We start from the raw sequence: 19,818 nt of genomic DNA, 5'->3' as shown, positions 1-19,818 counted from the left end.
CGAAGAGCGGCAGCGACTTGCCGCTGTGAAGCTAGCCGCAGAGGAGGGCGAGCTGGCGCAGCGGAAGGTCAATCTCGACGCCCACGAGGAGGAGCTTGCCGCGCACGAGGAAAAACTCGGCGGAGCCCTCAAACAAGCAGAGGACGCCGCCGCCGCCGCCGCCGAGGCTGCCAAGGAGGAGTTGAAGACGAAGGTGGCACGGCTGGAGGCCGATCTCTCCGAGAAGGGACAAGAGCTTAGCGCCGCTAGGGACTCCAATGCAGATCTTGTGGTGAAGCTGTCCGCTTTGACCAAGACGCTGGACGGCGCCAAGAAGCAGGAGGCGGCCTTGAAGGAGGAAATCAAGGCCGACAAGGCGCTTCTAGAGAGTGTTGCCGCCACCCAAAACGCCTTCAGGGAGACCGTGGAGCACTGGACGGAAAGTCTTGTGAATGCCGCCACAGACATTGACAGGGAGTTGGCGCAGCTAGGGATGGAAGATCTCGGGTATCCCTCCAACGACAACCTCCAACCCAGCGCCAACCTCGTCCTGTTCTTCAAGGGCGTGGCGACGGCCCTTCAGCGGCTCCGGGAGAGGGTCCCAAAGCAGCTGGCCGACGAGTCGCGCAAGATCTGCGCGGGAGCTCTTCAGAAAGTGTTGGTGAAGGTGGCCTTCCGCAATCCGGGCCTCAACCTCACCAACTCCCTCAAGACCCTGCCGCCGGATGCTGATCTGGAGGCGCTCAAGACCTTTGTCGCACCCATTGTGGACAAGGTGAGCGGGATCAAGAGGATCGAGGGCGATCGCGTAGATTAGGCCGCCCATTTCTTCTTTTCTTGTCGCTGTTTGCCATGTTATGAAAACAATCTATTAGAGCCGCGACAAGCTATCTTTGTAATATAACTCTATTCTGGGTAATGATTGCAATGTTATTCCCTTTACTTGATCCCTCCCTTTGTATGTTTTTGCCCTACGCTTTTAGGGAACTTGCCGGTGTAGGCACCTGAGCCGCGAGCGCTGAGTGCGGGACGTCAGCAGCCTGCTGGCGGTGCCGCTACCGACAAGAAACCTTGCCGCAACTAGTTGCAGCTCACTTAAGTTGTTGAGCGGACTCGAAACAAAGTAAGGGCGCAACTAGCTACGAGTTGGTTCCTCCGCGCACAGGTTTTCCATACAAAGTGCGGTCGTTCAAGGGAGATAACTTAAAATTTAAAAAATATGATTGCTCAAACTTTGGCAACTTAGCTTTTCTGTTGTTTACTTCCCGGCAAGGCGAAACTTTCTTGAACGACGCTTGGTCCACACCATTATCTTCTCCTTTCCCCCCCCCCCGGCAAACTTGTGGGCGAGGGAACCTTCCTTTCCTTGAGGAAAAAGAAAGAAGAGAAAATAAAGATATGGAGCCTTATGGCTCATTATTGCTTACCAGGGAGTAGGTGCTGCACAAAGTGTTAGATAACACATGCAATAAATAGAAAGCATGAAATTGACAAAATGTGCGGAGCACATGAGCTTTACTTATGCACGGGGTCTGCGCCCGGCTTTGTACAAAGGATTACATGCAACAGCGGCAAGACTTGTACAAAAGGTGGTTGCCGGAACAGGTTCCGGCAACCGCGCCTTACGGGTAAAACTTACGAAGAAGCTCAATGTTCCAGGAGTTGCTCACCGGAATGGCATCTTCGGTCTCAAGGCGGACAGCGCCAGGCCTAGTGACTCGTTTTACCCGGTAAGGGCCTTCCCACTTCGGCGTCAACTTGTTGGAATTCTTGGCGGACCGAAAACGCCGAAGAACAAGGTCGCCTTCCTCGAGACTTCTGGCGTTAACTTTGCGGCTATGGTAGCGGCGCAAAGCTTGCTGGTAGCGAGCAGCTCGCACAGCAGCCTGAAGACGGTCTTCCTCAAGGAGCAGCGCGTCATCTTGTTGCAGCTGCTCTTGCTCGAGCTCATCATAAGCGAGCACTCGAGGTGACCCGTATACGAGTTCCGTGGGGAGAACTGCCTCTGCTCCATAGACTAGAGCGAAAGGTGTTTGGCCAGTGGCTCAATTTGGCGTCGTCCTGATCGACCAAAGAACCACCGGCAGCTCCTCGATCCAGTTTCTTCCGCACTTGTGCAGCTTGTCGAAAGTTCTGGTCTTGAGCCCGCGCAGCACTTCAGCATTTGCCCTCTCCGCTTGACCGTTGCTTCTCGGGTGAGCAACAGAAGCGAAGCAGACCTTGGCGCCAAGATCTTGGATGTACTGCATGAAGGTGCGGCTCGTGAATTGCGTACCGTTGTTGGTGATTATCCTGTTAGGGATCCCGAAGTGGCAAACAATCGACCTGAAGAACTTGACTGCTGACTGTGCTGTCACCTTCCTCACTGGTTCCACTTCCGGCCACTTTGTGAACTTGTTGATTGTAACGTACAAGTACTCAAAGCCCCCGACTGCTCGGGGAAAGGGGCCGAGGATGTCGAGCCCCCAGACCGAAAATGGCCAGGATAAAGGGATCGTCTGGAGAGTTTGAGCTGGTTGGTGTATCTGTTTGGAATGGAACTGGCATGCTTCACACTTGGTTACTTGTGCAGTTGCATCCTGGAGGGCTGTCAGCCAAAAGAAACCTTGCCGGAATGCTTTGCCGACAAGTGCTCTTGCGCCAATGTGATGACCACATATGCCTCCATGTATCTCTGCCAACAGCTTTTGTCCGTCTTCCCGGTGAATACACTTCAATTTCACACTGTTCAGTCTTCTTCTGTACAGTGCCTTGTCGACAAACTGGTACATACTTGACTGCCGGGCTACTCTTTCTGCTTCTTCTTTCTCTTCGGGAAGTTCTTGGCACTGATCGCGGCGAGCTCGTGGATCTGATGACGCGGTGGAGTCGCTGTCGAGGTGGATCCGGCGAGTCGGCGATCTTGGCCTTTGGGGCGGAGAGTGCACAGTAGCTGCACCCCCACCGGTCTTGTCACCACCGGCTCGTGCATGGCTGACTTGCCGCAGCTGTGACGTGCTCGGCTGCAGCTGAGTGTCGCCGTTGGCGAAGCCGATGAGATTCTGAATGGTGGCCCTCCAGTCGTCGATCTTGTCTGCTGTTGGAGGGTAGTCTAGGAGCAGTTGAGCTCGCGCCAAAGCTTCTGCTGCAGTGGCGGGTGGTGGTGGCGAACAGTGCGAGGAGCGGGATATGCTCGGACTTCTAACTATGTTAGAAGGAGCAGTGTCCCGTCCAGGCGACCGTGGCTCGCTCGTGCCAGCATGTTGACGTGCATGGTGGTCTTGAGAGCTCCGAGATCCACCAGCTCTCTCTTGGTCCAGCAAGCGCATGGTACCGTGAGCACCATGACGCTGCCGGTCCCGCGCCTCATGAGATGGGCGCGGTGCATGTACGGACGCCGAGGTCTTGGAGTGCGCCCGGTCGTTGTGGGATCCAGCTACGCCGCCGATGGGCAGCGCAGCCTTGTCCTTGGACCTGGCAGCACCGTGAGCTCCCTTGTCGACGCCCGTTCTTCCGCCGGTGTCCGCCCCATCAACCGTTTTCTCCGGTGGTAGCGGGGCGGACGGGGCACCTGCCTCCGAAGCCTTCTTCTTCGGCGGCATGTTGATGAAGATGATGAAGATCTAGCTCGCGTGAACGCCGGATCTGGTTCACACAACCTCGACGCCCTCTACCTGGCGCGCCAAAGATGTCGGGGGACTGATCCACGAACACCTATGGGACCGGCGGGCCGAGTCCCTTTCGGTTCGGCAGGGGCGGAGGTCGCACAAAGAGCAGATCGAGGCGAAGCACACGAGCGATTTACCCAGGTTCGGGCCGCACGGATGCGTAAAACCCTACTCCTGCTTTGTGGTTTGTATTGATTTCTTGCTCGGGAGCGCGGAGTGCTACAGTACACACCAGCAGCTAGCGAGACCGAGCGTGAGTGTTCTCCGAACTGGCTAACCCCCCTCTACGTTGCACACGGGCCTCCTTTTATATGCTCAAGGGGTCACCAACAGGTGGCAACGGAGGCAAAGGGTAAAAATGGAAAGGTGCTGCGGTAGGTACAGCTACCTGCTATAGTGTATCATACCTAACCCTGACGGCAGGGGACAAGGGCATTAAATGCCCGTCTGTGTCGCCTAAACAGTGCAAAAGGGACCGTCAGGGGCGCCACCGCCTGCCACGATGGCGATCTTGTCAGCGCCGCTTGCCACCGCTCACCGCAAGCTGCACAGCCTCTCGCCACGTACGCCTGGAAGGGTCCCAGAGCGACACGTTGGTGGATGTGCTGGAGCGCGGGCACAGTGGTGTCTTGCCACGGCAAGCGCCTTGCCGCGGTTTTTGTCTTGTCGCGCCCGGGAGCTTGTCGCTCACCGGGCCTTGCCGGGACGTGCGACGCGTCGCGGCAAGTTCCTTGAGATGCCTTGGTTGGCCTTCCCAGCAAGCTCCTCTTGCGGGGGTCTTGAGATGCCTTGGTTGGCCTTCCCGGCAAGCTCCTCTTGCCGGGGTCTTGTCTCTTTGTCTTGGATACTTTGTTCTTGAATGGCTCCAAAGTAACCACGGAGGACCCTGGCGGTCACCCGGCAAGCCTTGCCGCGGGATGCTGCGACTGCCCGTGCACAAGTTCGGGATACTAGGGTACCCCTACTCTAGTACACCGACATCTATGGAATTAATCTTTCTATTTTTACAAAGTACATGTCCATTAATGGTAGAAGAAAGATTAAGAATGTTGCGGAAATTGGCATCTAGGCTTGCTTTTATCTCTTTAATAGATTCGTTTTGGTAAGAAAGCAAGAGAGATGTGATTTCAGCTTTCTCGTTAATGGGGTGCCCAAATATAATTTTCATCCTCTCATAGGTATCTATGGGATCCCCTTCAAGAAAACCCCCCTCGAAAATAGAATCTAAAACTTGTTTGAATGAAGCGGGCAGGCCAACATAAAAGCTTTTTAAGTAAACCTCAATTTGATATTGGGGTACATAGCTAGCCCGAATCCTTAACAGCCTATCCCAAGCATCTTTCAAAGATTCATCAAGTAAATAACGAAAAATTCCAGAATCATCTTCATCAAAATTACTAAGGTTCTCATTGATAACATCGGCAAGTTGTTCCATAGTATTCCGATTTATGAGTTTAGATGAGATAGCAGGATTGTCTAAAGCACTAGAACTTGGGAGAGAACCCCCAACTCTTTTTGGTTCTGACATGGCGAGGGAAAAGAGGCAAAAAGAGAGGGAGGATAGAGAGAGAGAGCGTGCGAATAAAACGACAAGGGTGAAGTGGGGGAGAGGAAAACGAGAGGCAAATGGCAAATAATGTAATGCGAGGGATAGGAGTTTGTGATGGGTACTTGGTATGTCTTGGCTTGAGTGTAGATCTCCCCGGCAACGGCGCCAGAAATCCTTCTTGCTACCTCTTAAGCATGCGTTGGTTTTCCCTTGAAGAGGAAAGGATGGTGCAGCAAAGTAGCATAAGTATTTCCCTCAGTTTTTGCGAACCAAGGTATCAATCCAGTAGGAGGCCACGCACAAGTCCCTCGTACCTACACAAACAAATAAATCCTGGAACCAACGCGATAAGGGGTTGTCAATCCCTACACGGTCACTTACGAGAGTGAGATCTGATAGATATGATAAGATAATATTTTTGGTATTTTTGGGATAAAGATGCAAAGTAAAATAAAAGCAAAGAAAATAACTAAGTATTGGAAGATTAATATGATGAAGATAGACCCGGGGGCCATAGGTTTCACTAGTGGCTTCTCTCAAGAGCATAGGTATTTTACGGTGGGTGAACGAACTACTGTTGAGCAATTGACAGAATTGAGCATAGTTATGATAATATCTAGGTATGATCATGTATATAGGCATCACGTCCGAGACAAGTAGACCGACTCCTGCCTGCATCTATTACTATTACTCCACTCATCGACCGCTATCAAACATGCATCTAGAGTATTAAGTTCATGAAAACAGAGTAACGCCTTAAGCAAGATGACATGATGTAGAGGGATAAATTCATGCAATATGATAAAAACCCCATCTTGTTATCCTCGATGGCAACAATACAATACGTGCCTTGCTGCCCCTACTTTCACTGGGAAAGGACACCGCAAGATTCAACCCAAAGATAAGCACTTCTCCCATTGCAAGAAAGATCAATCTAGTAGGCAAAACCAAACTGATAATTCGAAGAGACTTGCAAAGATAACCAACCATACATAAAAGAATTCAGAGGAGATTCAAATATTGTTCATAGATAATCTTGATCATAAACCCAAAATTCATCGGTCTCAACAAACACACCGCAAAAAGAAGATTACATCGAATAGATCTCCACAAGAGAGGGGAGAACATTGTATTGAGATCCAAAAAGAGAGAAGAAGCCATCTAGCTAATAATTATGGACCCGAAGGTCTGAGGTAAACTACTCACACTTCATCGGAGAGGCTATGGTGTTGATGTACAAGCCCTCCGTGATGGATGCCCCCTCCGGGGGAGCTCCGGAACAGGCCCCAAGATGGGATCTCGTGGATACAGAAAGTTGCGGCGGTGGAATTAGGGTTTTGGCTCTGTATCTGATTGTTTGGGGGTATATATAGGAGGAAGGAGTACGTCGGTGGAGCAACAGGGGGCCCACAAGGGTGGAGGGCGCGCCTGGGGGGGATAGGCGCGCCCCCTACCTCGTGGCCTCCTCTATTTCTTTATGTAGGGTCCAAGTCTCCTGGATCATGTTCGGTGAGAAAATCACGTTCCCGAAGGTTTCATTCCATTTGGACTCCGTTTGATATTCCTTTTCTTCGAAACCCTAAAATATGCAAAAAAAACAACAATTCTGGGATGGGCCTCCGGTTAATAGGTTAGTCCCAAAAATAATATAAAAGTGGATAATAAAGACCAATAATGTCCAAAATAGTAGATAAATTAGCATGGAGCAATCAAAAATTATAGATACGTTGGAGACGTATCAAATACTAATTTCAACTCTTGGAACATCTCATATGCTCCGTGGCGTTCAAAACGTCTTTGAAGCCCCGATTCTAAGCTGTAAAGCATGGTGCACTAAACTATCAAGTAGTCATCATATCGAGCTTGCCAAACGTTCATAACGTGTGCATCTGCGCCTACAATCGGTCTGTCACCTAGTGGTGCATCAAGGACATAATTCTTCTGTGCAGCAATGAGGATAATCCTCAGATCATGGATCCAATCCGCATCATTGCTACTAACATCTTTCAACTTAGTTTTCTCTAGGAACATATCAAAAATAAAACAGGGGAGCTAAACGCGAGCTTTTGATCTACAACATAGATATGATAATACTACCAGGACTAATTTCATGGTAAATTTAAAGTTCAATTAACCATATTACTTAAGAACTCCCACTTAGATAGACATCCCTCTAATCATCTAAGTGATCACGTGATACATATCAACTAAACCATGTTCGATCATCACGTGAGATGGAGTAGTTTTCAATGGTGAACATCACCATGTTGATCATATCTACTATATGATTCACGCTCGACCTTTCGGTCTCAGTGTTCCGAGGCCATATCTGCATATGCTAGGTTTGTCAAGTTTAACCCGAGTATTCTGCGTGTGCAAAACTGGCTTGCACCCGTTGTATGTGAACATAGAGCTTATGACACCCGATCATCACGTGGTGTCTCGGCACGACGAACTTTCGCAACGGTGCATACTCAGGGAGAACACTTATACCTTGAAATTTAGTGAGAGATCATCTTATAATGCTACCGTCGAACTAAGCAAAATAAGATGCATAAAGGATAAACATCACATGCAATCAATATAAGTGATATGATATGGCCATCATCATCTTGTGCCTTTGATCTCCATCTCCAAAGCACCGTCATGATCACCATCGTCACCGGTGCGACACCTTGATCTCCATTGTAGCATCGTTGTCGTCTCACCAACTATTGCTTCTACGACTATCGCTACTACTTAGCGATAAAGTAAAGCAATTACATGGCGATTGCATTTCATACAATAAAGCGACAACCATATGGCTCCTGCCAGTTGCCGATAACTCCATTACAAAACATGATCATCTCATACAATAAAATTTAGCATCATGTCTTGACCATATCAAATCACAACATGCCCTACAAAAACAAGTTAGACGTCCTCTATGTTGTTGCAAGTTTTACGTGGCTACTACGGGATGAGAAAGAACCGTTCTTACCTACGCATCAAAAGCGAAACGAATTTTCATCAAGTATGTGCTATTTTTACCTTCAACAAGGACCGGGCGTAGCCACACTCGATTCAACTAAAGTTGGAGAAACTGACACCCGCCAGCCACCTGTGTGCGAAGCACGTCGGTAGAACCAGTCTCGCGAAAGCATACACATAATGTCGGTCTGGGCCGCTTAATCCAACAATACCGTCGAATCAAAGTATGACATGCTGGTAAGCAGTATGACTATTATCACCCACAACTCACTTGTGTTCTATTCGTGCATATAACATCTACGCATAAAACTGGCTCTGATGCCATTGTTGGGGAACGTAGTAATTTCAAAAAAATTCCTACGCACACGCAAGATCATGGTGATGCATAGCAACAAGAGGGAGAGTGTTGTCTACGTACCCTCGTAGACCATAAGCAGAAGCGTTATGACAATGCGGTTGATGTAGTCGTACGTCTTAACGATCGACCGATCCTAGCACCGAAAGTACGGCACCTCCGTGATTTGCACACGTTCGGCTCGGCGATGTCCCACAAACTCACGACCAGCAGAGTGTTGAGGGACAGCTTCGTCAGCACGACAGCATGATGACGGTGATGATGAAGCTACCAGCGCAGGACTTCGCCTAAGCAATACGACGATATGACCGCGGTGGATTATGGTGGAGGGGGGCACCACACACGGCTAAGAGATCAATGATCAACTTGTGTCTATGGGGTGCCCCTTGGCCACGTATATAAAGGATGGAGGGAGGAGGAGGCCGGCCCTCATAGGACGCGCCCAAAGTGTGGAGTCCTACTACGACTCCCTAGTCATAGTAGGATCCCACCTCCCACATGGAATAGGAAAAAAGGGAAGGGGAAGGAGAAGAAAGGAAGGGGGCGCCCCCTTTCCCTAGTCCAATTTGGATCAGTCCATGGGGAAGGGGCGCGGCCACCCTTGAGGCCTTTCTCTAATTTCCCGTATGTCCCATTAAGGCCCAATACGAATTCCCGTAACTCTTTGGTACTCCAAAAAATACCGGAATCACTCGAAACCTTTCCGATGTCCGAATATAGCCTTCCAATATATCGATCTTTACGTCTCGACCATTTTGAGACTCCTCATCATGTCCCTGATCTCATCTGAGACTCCGAACAAACTTCGGTCATCAAATCACATAACTCATAGTACAAATCGTCATAGAACGTTCAGCGTGCGGACCCTATGGGTTCGAGAACTATGTAGACATGACCAAGACTCATCTCTGGTCAATAACCAATAGCAGAACCCAGATGCTCATATTGGTTCCTACATATTCTACGGAGATCTTTATCGGTCAATCCGCATAACAAGATACGTTGTTCCCTTTTTCATCGGAATGTTACTTGCCGGAGATTCGATCGTCGGTATCTCAATACCTAGTTCAATCTCGTTACCGGCAATTCTCTTTATTCGTTTCGTAATGCATCATCCCGCAACTAACTCATTAGTTACATTGCTTGAAAGGCTTATAGTGATGTGCATTACCGAGAGGGCCCAGAGATACCTCTCCGACAATCGGGGTGACAAATCCTAATCTTGATCTATGCCAACTCAACAAGTACCATCGGAGACACATGTAGAGCACCTTTATAATCACTCAGTTATGTTGTGATGTTTGGTATCACACAAAGTGTTCCTCCGATATCCGGAAGTTGCATAATCTCATAGTCATAGGAATATGTATAAGTCATGAAGAAAGCAATAGCAATATACTAAACGATCAAGTGCTAAGCTAACGGAATGGGTCAAGTCAATCACATCATTCTCTAATGATGTGATCCCGTTAGTCAAATGACAACTCATGTCTATGGCTACGCAACTTAACCATGTTTGATTCAACGAGCTAGTCAAGTAGAGACATACTAGTGACACTCTTTTTGTCTATGTATCCACACATGTACTAATTTTCCGATTAATACAATTCTAGCATGAATAATAAACATTTATCATGAAATAAGGAAATAAATAATAACTTCACTATTGCCTCTAGGGCATATTTCCTTCCGTCCTTGAGAGTTTGCTTCATCTATAGCAATTGAGCACAACACGATCTAGCAGCAATGTACTCAGCTTCAGCAGTAGACAGTGATACGTAGTTTTGTTTCTTCGAAGACCAATAGACCAAGGATCGTTCGAGGAAATGACATGTGCCTGATGTTGACTTGTGGTCCACACGATCACCAGCATAGTCTGAGTCTGAATATCCAATGAGATCAAAAGCCGAGCCCTTGGAATACCATAATCCAAGTGTTGGAGTGTGATTCCTTCGGTGTAGCTTGAAAACGGGCACACATGCAAACACTAAGCATAATATATGGCGTAGATGCACATAAATACAATAAAGAACCAATCATGGAGCGGTATACCTTTTTTTATCAAAGTTACCGTTTTCATCAGTGCATAGATGGCCATTTGCGGGCATAGGGATTTTGATGCCTTTGCAATCTTGCATGCTGAATTTCCTCAATACATCCTTGAGGTATTTTTCCTGATATGAATATTCCATTGCGCTGTTGACGAATCTGAAGACCTAAGAAGAATTTCAATTCTCCCATCATAGACATTTGATATTCTTCACTCATCATGTAGGCAAATTCATCACTGTAAAGTTCGTCAGTATAGCCAAAGATGATATCATCAACATATATTTGGCACACGAATAATTCATCATCATAAGCTTTGGTGAAAAGAGTTGGGTCAAGTGAACCGGGTTTGAAGCCTTTCTTCATGAGGAATTCCTTCAAAGTATCATACCATGCCCGAGGGGCCTGCTTGAGGCCATAGAGGGCCTTATTGAGTCTGAAGACTTTGTCAGGATGCTTTGGATCTTCAAAACCTGGGGTTGAGCAACATATACTTCTTCCTCAAGCTTACCATTGAGGAATGCACTTTTCACATCCATTTGATATAAGAGGATATTATGATGGTTAGCATAAGCAAGTAATATGCGAATTGCTTCAAGTCTAGCAACAGGTGCAAAAGTTTCATCGAAATCAATTCCTTCAACCTGTGTGTAGCCTTGAGCTACAAGTCGTGCCTTATTCCTCACCACAAGGCCATTTTCATCTTGCATGTTGCGGTAGATCCATTTTGTGTCGATGATATTGTGCTTGTGAGGGTCTGGTCGCTTGACAAGTTCCCAGACGTTGTTGAGCTCGAACTGATGTAATTCCTCTTGCATAGCTTGAATCCACTCGGGCTGCAGAAATGCTTCATCTACCTTAGTGGGCTATGTGATAGAGATGAAACCAAAGTGCCCACAAAATTTAGATAAATGTGAAGCTTTTGAGCGTGTGAGAGGACCTGGTGTGTTGATGTCGCTGATGATTTTCTCAATCTGCACTTCATTAGCAACGCGGGGATGAGCTGGTTGATGATGAGGAATTTGCTCAGCATTTTCTTCAGAGCCATTTTCTTCAAAAACTCCAGCATGATGTTCTTCACGTTCTGGAATGACTTCTTCAGCAGATTCTTCGGTAGGAATGACATCCTCAGTAGCCTTGAACTTAATAGATTCCTCAGGTGGTATTTCATCCATCACATGAGGTAGGTGCTCTCTTTGCGAGCCATTAGTTTCATCGAACCGCACATCTACAGTTTCAACAACCTTTGTGGTGATAGGTGTTGAAGACTCTATAGGTGTGTGAGTCCTTACCATAACCAAGCATAAAACCTTCATGTGCTTCTGGTGCAAATTTAGAACTTTGATGAGGATCTCTAATCCAGCATTTAGCACCGAAGACTTTGAAATAACTCACATTGGGTTTCTTGTCAGTGAGGAGTTCATATGCAGTCTTCCTGAAGAATTTGTGAAGATATACTCTGTTGATGATGTGGCACGCATTATCGATTGCCTCAGGCCAGAAGCGAGGAGGCGTCTTGTACTCATCAAACATAGTGCGGGCCATCTCAACAAGAGTCCTGTTCTTGCGCTCCACGATGCCATTCTGCTGAGGAGTATAAGGAGCAGATAACTCATGAGTAATACCAAGTTCATCAAGATAGTCATGAAGACCAGTGTTCTTGAACTCAGTTCCATTGTCACTTCTGATGTGCTTGATCTTCACACCAAAGTTGGTTGAAGCCCTCGAGGAAAATCGTTTGAAGACTTCCTGCACTTCAGTTTTGTAAGTGATGATGTGCACCCATGTATAACGAGAATAATCATCAACAATGACAAAACCATATAAAGATGCAACATTAGTAAATGTGGCATAGTGAGTAGGGCCAAAGAGATCCATGTGAAGCAATTCAAATGGACGAGTGGTAGTCATGATGGTCTTTGAGGGATGCTTGGCCTTGGTCATCTTTCTAGCTTCACAAGCTCCACACAAATGGTCCTTGAGGAATTTGACACCCTCGATGCCAATGACATGCTTTTTCTTCGTGAGCGTGTGCAAGTTCCTCATCCCAGCATGACCAAGTCATCGATGCCATAGCCAGCCTTCTGAAGCTTTTGCAGGTAGACATGTAGCAGGTTGTGGTCATGTAGAGAAATCAACAATATACAAATCTCCTCTCCTAAATCCTTTAAAGACTTTGGAATTGTCAGCTTCCATGATCACAACACAACGATACTTGCCAAAGACAACAACCATATCAAGATCACAAAGCATTGAGATAGACATGAGGTTGAACCCTAAGGACTCGACAAGCATGACTTTGTCCATGTGTCGATCCTTTGAGATTGCAACCTTACCTAGACCCAATACCTTGCTTTTGCCTTTGTCAGCATAGGTGATATGCTTCAGATGCGATGGAGATAAGGGAGCGTCCATCAATAGATTCTTGTCACCATTCATGTGATTTGTACATCCACTATCGAGGAACCACTTAGTGGCTTTGGGTTGATCATTCTACAGATGAATTAGTGCAGCTTACGAACTCATATACTTCATTAGCGAAGAATATGACATCAAATTCATCAGATCAATTTCATCAAACAATAGAACAGATATAACAAATTGAGGACGTGAGAAATGGAAATTCATTTCTTCATGATTAGCTTGCGTCCTTTCAAGCACATTCAGCTCTCCAGCATATTCTTCAGACGTTTAAGTACATCTGGAGACCTGACCCTGCATAAGAGATTAGTTCTTTTTCTTCACCACCCACATCTGAAGGGGTGGCAAAGAGTTCATCATTCTACGAGATCCATAAGAGAAAGGTGGCATAGATGCCAATCCACTTCGTTTCGCATAAGAGGGGTTAGGGTAAGCATATGAGTAAGCAGAGAAATTCTTCAAGGATTTATGAACATAATGATTTGAAGAATAGTGCACATATCCATAATCCTTAGCCTTTCCCTGCGAAATAGAGGTGTTAGCACGACGATGTTCATGTGAGGACTTTGATCCATGTGAGGAATGTGGTCCATATGAGGACTTGGATCCATATGAAGAATTTGATTTGGGGTTCCTATTCTTCACAGGTGGTGTCATGATGACATTCACCTAAAGACTTTCAAGGCACCTTTTGGGAACCCAAATTTTCTTCATAGGGGGGCCGTTCCTGCAGTTAGTGCCAACATATCTAGCAAATACTTCACCATTCTGATTTTTGAACAGTTTGTAATTGGAGTCAAATGACTCATCAGAAGAATATGAAGATTCACATGTAAAGCCAGATAAAGTAGATGGATCCTCTAAAGGTCCCATTGCATCAACCCATGAGGTTTTGGGATACTGTAGGTTTCCAGTAGGTCCCATCAGCATTGAGTTTCCTCTCAAAGGCAATACCCTCTTTCCTAGGGTTCTTGTTGAGGATCTGCTTTTTAAGCACATCACAAAGAGCTTGATGCCCTTTGAGGCTTTTGTACATGCCTGTCACGTACAATTCCTTCAGCCCTGCATGGTCAATGATACTTGCAGCATCCTCAGATGAGGAATTAGTGATAGTAGAGACAGTTGAAGAATTTGCAACAATAGAAGCATTTGAACATTCAGGTGAAGAATTAGAAGATTCACGTTCAATGCATTTCAAACATGGAGGAATAAACTCTTCCTGAGTAGCGCTGATTTGTTGAGCAAGTAATGAATCACGCTCCTTCTAAAGATCTTCATAACTCACTCTTAACTGCTCAATATCTTGCTTTCTTTGTAGAAATTCATAAGAAAGCTTCTCATGATCAGATAAGAGAGCGTTATGATGACCCTGAAGATTGTCAAACTTGGACTAGAGTCCGTGAAGACTTTCAGCCAAAGCTTTAGAACAATCCGTTTCTTCACCCAACATATCATCACTCTCATCTAGCATGTTTTGAACTTTTTCCAAAGCTCTTTGTTGTTTAGTGGAAAGGGAATCAAGTTTGATTAACTGGGTCCAAATTCATCACCAGATTCATCATCACTAGACTCAGATAAGTAGCATTCAGTTACCTTGGCACCTTTTTCCATAAGGCATGGTGCAGAGGATGATGATTCTAGATTGAAAGTCATAGCCTTGCGCGATTCCACGACATCCTCAAACCAGGGTTCATGGTGAGATCGATGGCCTTCATAGACCTCAGAGAGTCGGTCCCATATGAGCTTCACATGGCAGAGATGCATAACATTCCTGAACTGATTTTGTGTCAAGTCAGAGCAGATGATGTCCTTCGCCGTGAGCTTGAGTAGCATGTACTTGCGAATATCATCAGGCTCCGCCATCTTGCATAGGTCAGTAAGACCAATCTCAGTGACGGTCCAGAGTTCGCTGTTCATCGAAATGAGGCGCTTCTTCATCATGGCCTTCCACTTGGGATAATCATGACCGTCAAAGATGGGGCATGTCACAGTCTTCATTCCTGTGGTCGACATAACTAAAACTCCATGCGGTTAAACCAAAATCATACAGAACAAGGAGTACCTTGCTCTGATACCAATTGAAAGTGTGTTAAGTCGACTAGAGAGGGGTGAATAGGCGATTTTTATGAATTCTTCACCGAGGATGTCAGGGTGAGGAAATTTCTGAGCGAAGAACTACTTGCAGCGGAATAAGTACTCAGATGCATACATGACATAACATAAACATGGATATCATGATGAAATGAAATCAGACACAGAGTACAAAAAGCATAAGCACATGATAAAACAGGCTGAAGACAAACAGACTGAAGAAATTGAACTGAGGAAATTGAGAAAGTCTTCAATCAAAGTCTTCAAACATATATGAACAAGTACACAACACAGTAATGAAGAAATGAAAGGGTTGAGGAAATTGAACCAGTAAGCTTGGTGAAGACAATGATTTGGTAGACCAGTTCCAACTCCTGTGACAGTTGTACGTCTGGTTAGAGTGGCTAGGTATTTAAACCTGAGGACACATAGTCCTCACCATATTCTCCTTGAACTAAGGTCACACAGACCTCGTCCAATCACACGTGGCAAGTCTTCAGGTGACTTCCAAACCTTCACAAACTTGTTCACCCGGCGATCCATAATTTCCTCTTGGATGCTCTAGACCATGACGCCTAACAGTTTGGAGGATGCACAGTCCTCAAAGGTAACAAGCGTCGGTTCCACACAGGAGCAATCTCTTCAGCGATGCTCAATCACTTTGGGTTTGTAGGTGTTTGGTTTGGGTTTTCGGGTTTTTCCTCACTTGATGATTTTCGCTCAAAGTCCTCGGAAGATGGGATGCTCTTAATGAAAAGTGTCAGTTTCTCGTGGAGCAGCCAACCAGCTAGTGGTTGTAGGGGGAGGCTATTTATAGCCTAGGGAGCAGCCCGACATGATAAGACTTAAATGCCCTTCAATGATATGACTGTTAGGTGGGTAGATATTTTTGGGACAGCTGGCGCATAGAACAACAACGGTCGGAAATTTGACTATCAAATTCCTCAGGGCTATCATGTTAGTCACTTATAGGCAATCCGCACTGGCGAATTCCTAACTCCTCAGTCAGAACAAATTCCTCAGAGACCAGAAGAACTTCGTCTCTGTAACTGAAGAAATTGACTGAACTGTATGAGATTTCCAATGGTACACTCGAAGGGATTGGTAGGTGTAGGATTTTGAGATGAGCATCACTTGGAAACTTTTCCTTAGTTTTACCTCGACCCCATTTAACAGTACGGTGTTTCCTATGACTCAGGAAAGATAAAATGAAACTACGAAAACAAAAGTCTTCACGCTTCATGTTCCTCGTATGAATATCAAGTCTTCATGGTCATACCAATTTCTTCACTTGCAAAGTTTTCAGAAAGTCTTCAGAAATCCAAAGTCTTCAGTCGAAGACATTCATTTTTAGGGGTCGACTTTCTCTGTAAATATCAAACTCATCATAGACTTATAGACCTGTGTACACTCACAAACGCATTAGTCCCTTAACCTATAAGTATTCAATACACCAAAATCACTAAGGGGCACTTGATGCACTTACACATGTCATTGTTCTTATTGCATTACTCCATTTCTCCATGAACTTAATGCACTAGATGCATGCTAGATAGCGGTCGATGTGTGGAGTAATAGTAGTAGATGCAGGCAGTAGTCGGTCTACTAATCTTGGACGTGATGCCTATGTAATGATCATTGCCTGGATATCGTGATGATTATTTGAAGTTCTATCAATTGCCCAACAGTACTTCATTTACCCACCGTTTTCTATTTTTCTCGAGAGAAGCCACTAGTGAAATCTACAACCCCCGGGTCTCTTCTTTAATATATTTGCCTTTGTGATATACTTTTATTTGCTTTTATTTTCAGATCTATTAAACCGAAAATACAAAAATATCTTGCTGCACTTTATTTTATTTGGCGTTCGATCTATCAGTTATTACAACTTACTCACGTCCGTTTGCCAATTTCTGGTGCCGTTACCCGAAAGGGATTGACAACCCCTTTAACACATCGGGTTGCGAGTATTTGTTATTTGTGTGCAGGTGCTATTTATGTAGTGTTGCTTGGTTCTCCTACTGGTTTGATAACCTTGGTCTCATCACTGAGGGAAATACCTACTGTTGTTGTGTTGCATCATCCCTTCCTCTTTGGGGAAATATCGACGTAGTTCTAGCAGACATCAAAAGGAATTTCTGGCACCGATGCGGGGGAGGATCATCAACATCTACCAGGTTCTTCCTAATCACAAATCTCATCTCCTCGCAATTTACATTATTTGTCATTGAATTAAGCCATCTGTACTGACCTTTTTACCTTGTTTTGACCCGGAATACAAACCGTTAGTTGACCTTTTGTTTACAAAACATGTGCAGGCCCACGAAGCAAGAATCTGAGCCAAGACAACATGACTAAACTGAAGGCGGTGTATACTTTAGTGGAGCAACTGTACATTGGCGCACAACGGGCACTTGCCGCTATCTCTCCTACCAATCAAGGACCCAACCGGCTCAGTGATGTCTTAAAAAGCTGTCAATCTTACCCGCCAGGTTCCAAGAAGTCAAGCGATCCTGTGCCAGAGCCGGAGCTTTGACTGCCCTGAGCCGCTCCAAGGCTTGGGTGCCAGATCTAGACCCAGCGGATGTAGCCAGAGGGTACCCGGGTCTCTGTTTGAGCAAGATGACTTCGTTGATTGTGTGAGGGAGGTGCGACCTCAGGCCACCATTCTCGAAGATGAAACAAATATCGATAAATACCAGCCGGGTTTTGATTTGGACAATAAGAAGATGGCGACTCCCACCTACAAGGTGACCAACCTTATCTCGCCGGTTGGTCAACATACATTTGCTCTGGATGTTGATCCAGCCGGCTTGATTGATGAAGAAGCAGAATTTATTGTTGTGAACGGTTTTGACTAGTCAAAACCCAGCTTCCAATCAGCAAAAGGCGGTGAACCGGCGATGGAGGAGTGAGGACCATCTTCATGGGCTTTTAAAAGCCTTGTAATAGATTAACTTTGAAAACACTGCATATTTTGCCTATGCCATCACGCATAAGATACCGTGTGTTACTCTGTGCTTTCTGATGTTAATATATGAATCATATTTTTGGTTATCTCTGCAATTCTTCAGCTCTGTTCCTGTAGATAAAAAGGAAAAAACTGGCTTGGCGGTTTAGTACCGAACGGGTCAGAACACCCGGTTTATAGCCAATATTTTTATCATAGTAGAAAACAGAACTAGACGAAAAAAGAAAACAAGGATGAAATAACCTTTGATTAATACAGAAGGAAACTGTTCATAAATAATAGCCATACCTGTATCTTTGACCTCCGGACCACCGGTTTATATGACCCGGGTGATGATGTTGATAATCTAGTCTTTTGAGAAGTCAATGCTTCTGAATGCTTAATGATTATCATGCCCTGGCGGCTTGTTGTCATATAGTCAAACCGGTGAAAAGACCATGCTGATTATTTTGAAATTGAGACAACAAAAAACCAATAAGACAAATATTAGGTGGTAAACAAAACTAACCTTGTAACTGAAGGTTGGGGGTTTCTGATTCGAATATGATCAGTAAACCGGACCAAAGGGATTAAGCTAAGGTTCGAATACGACCATATAGCCCCCAGTGGCTTTGGCGTTGCGCTGATCAAGAGGGTACCGATAGCTATGTTCTCTTTGGTTCGAATACGACCTATGTTTGAATAGGAAGCCCCCAAGTGACCATGATAATTTACAGCTAGATTCAAATACGATCATAAGCCGGACCAAAAAGGTTAGACTTGATTCAGATATCATCAGCTCCTTAATAGTCATATTAATTAAAAGATAATAAAGATATGTGATCTTTGAAAAGGAAAAAGACTGAGGTCATGCTTTATTACTTATCATAGTATATACACCATCAAAGTATGTACATGATGAGAGCCGGTTGCTCAGGTGTAGTATGGCCAAAGCTGAGCAATATTCCATGGCCGACGGGTCTCCTCCTCCGACTTACGTGAGTCTTTATGCTCTCGAACGTCAATGAGGTAATATGACCCGTTGTTTAAGTTCTTGCTAACCACAAAGGGTCCTTCCCAAGGCGGGGATAGCTTGTGTGCATCTGACAGATCCTGGATGAGCCGGAGCACCAGGTCACCTTCTTGAAAAGTACTGGAGTTAACCCGACGGCTGTGATAATGGCGCAGGTCCTGTTGATAAATTACTGATCGAGCCATTGCTAAGTCTCTTTCCTCATCCAACAAGTCAAGTGCATCATGTCTGGCTTGCTCATTATTAGCTTCAACATAAGCTGCCACACGGGGCGAGTCATGACGGATGTCACTAGGCAACACCGCTTCCGCTCCATAAACCATGAAGAAAGGTGTATAACCTATAGACCTGTTAGGAGTGGTGTTGATACTCCATAGCACCGAGGGTAACTCCTCCACCCAACAACCCGGCGTTCGCTGCAAGGGAACCATAAGCCGGGGCTTGAGACCTTTTAAGATTTCCTGATTTGCTCTCTCAGCTTGACCATTGGATTGAGGATGAGCTATAGAAGAAACATCAAGTCGGATATGCTCACGTTGACAAAACTCCTCCATAGCCCCTTGGGATAGATTAGTGCCATCGTTAGTGATAATGCTGTATGGAAAACCAAAACGAAAATCACCTTTTTCATGAACTGAACCGCCGTGGCCGCATCACACTTACTGGCTCTGCCTCAACCCACTTTGTGAATTTGTCAACTGCCACTAAAAGATGTGTATTTTTATCCTTAGACCTTTTGAAAGGCCCAACCATGTCAAGCCCCCAGACCGCAAA

General features: G+C 45.7%; 1 pseudogene; it reads right to left on the bottom strand.

Moving 5' to 3' along the window:
• LOC125546755 overlaps positions 1–14,968 on the bottom strand; it is a 29,780-nt pseudogene extending 14,812 nt beyond the window's left edge.
• Positions 14,969–19,818: the final 4,850 nt, after the last annotated feature.

Source organism: Triticum urartu, chromosome 3 (genome assembly GCF_003073215.2).
Source record: "Triticum urartu cultivar G1812 chromosome 3, Tu2.1, whole genome shotgun sequence".
Taxonomy (NCBI): Eukaryota; Viridiplantae; Streptophyta; class Magnoliopsida; order Poales; family Poaceae; genus Triticum; species Triticum urartu.
This window is presented reverse-complemented; position numbering and strand designations above follow the sequence as displayed.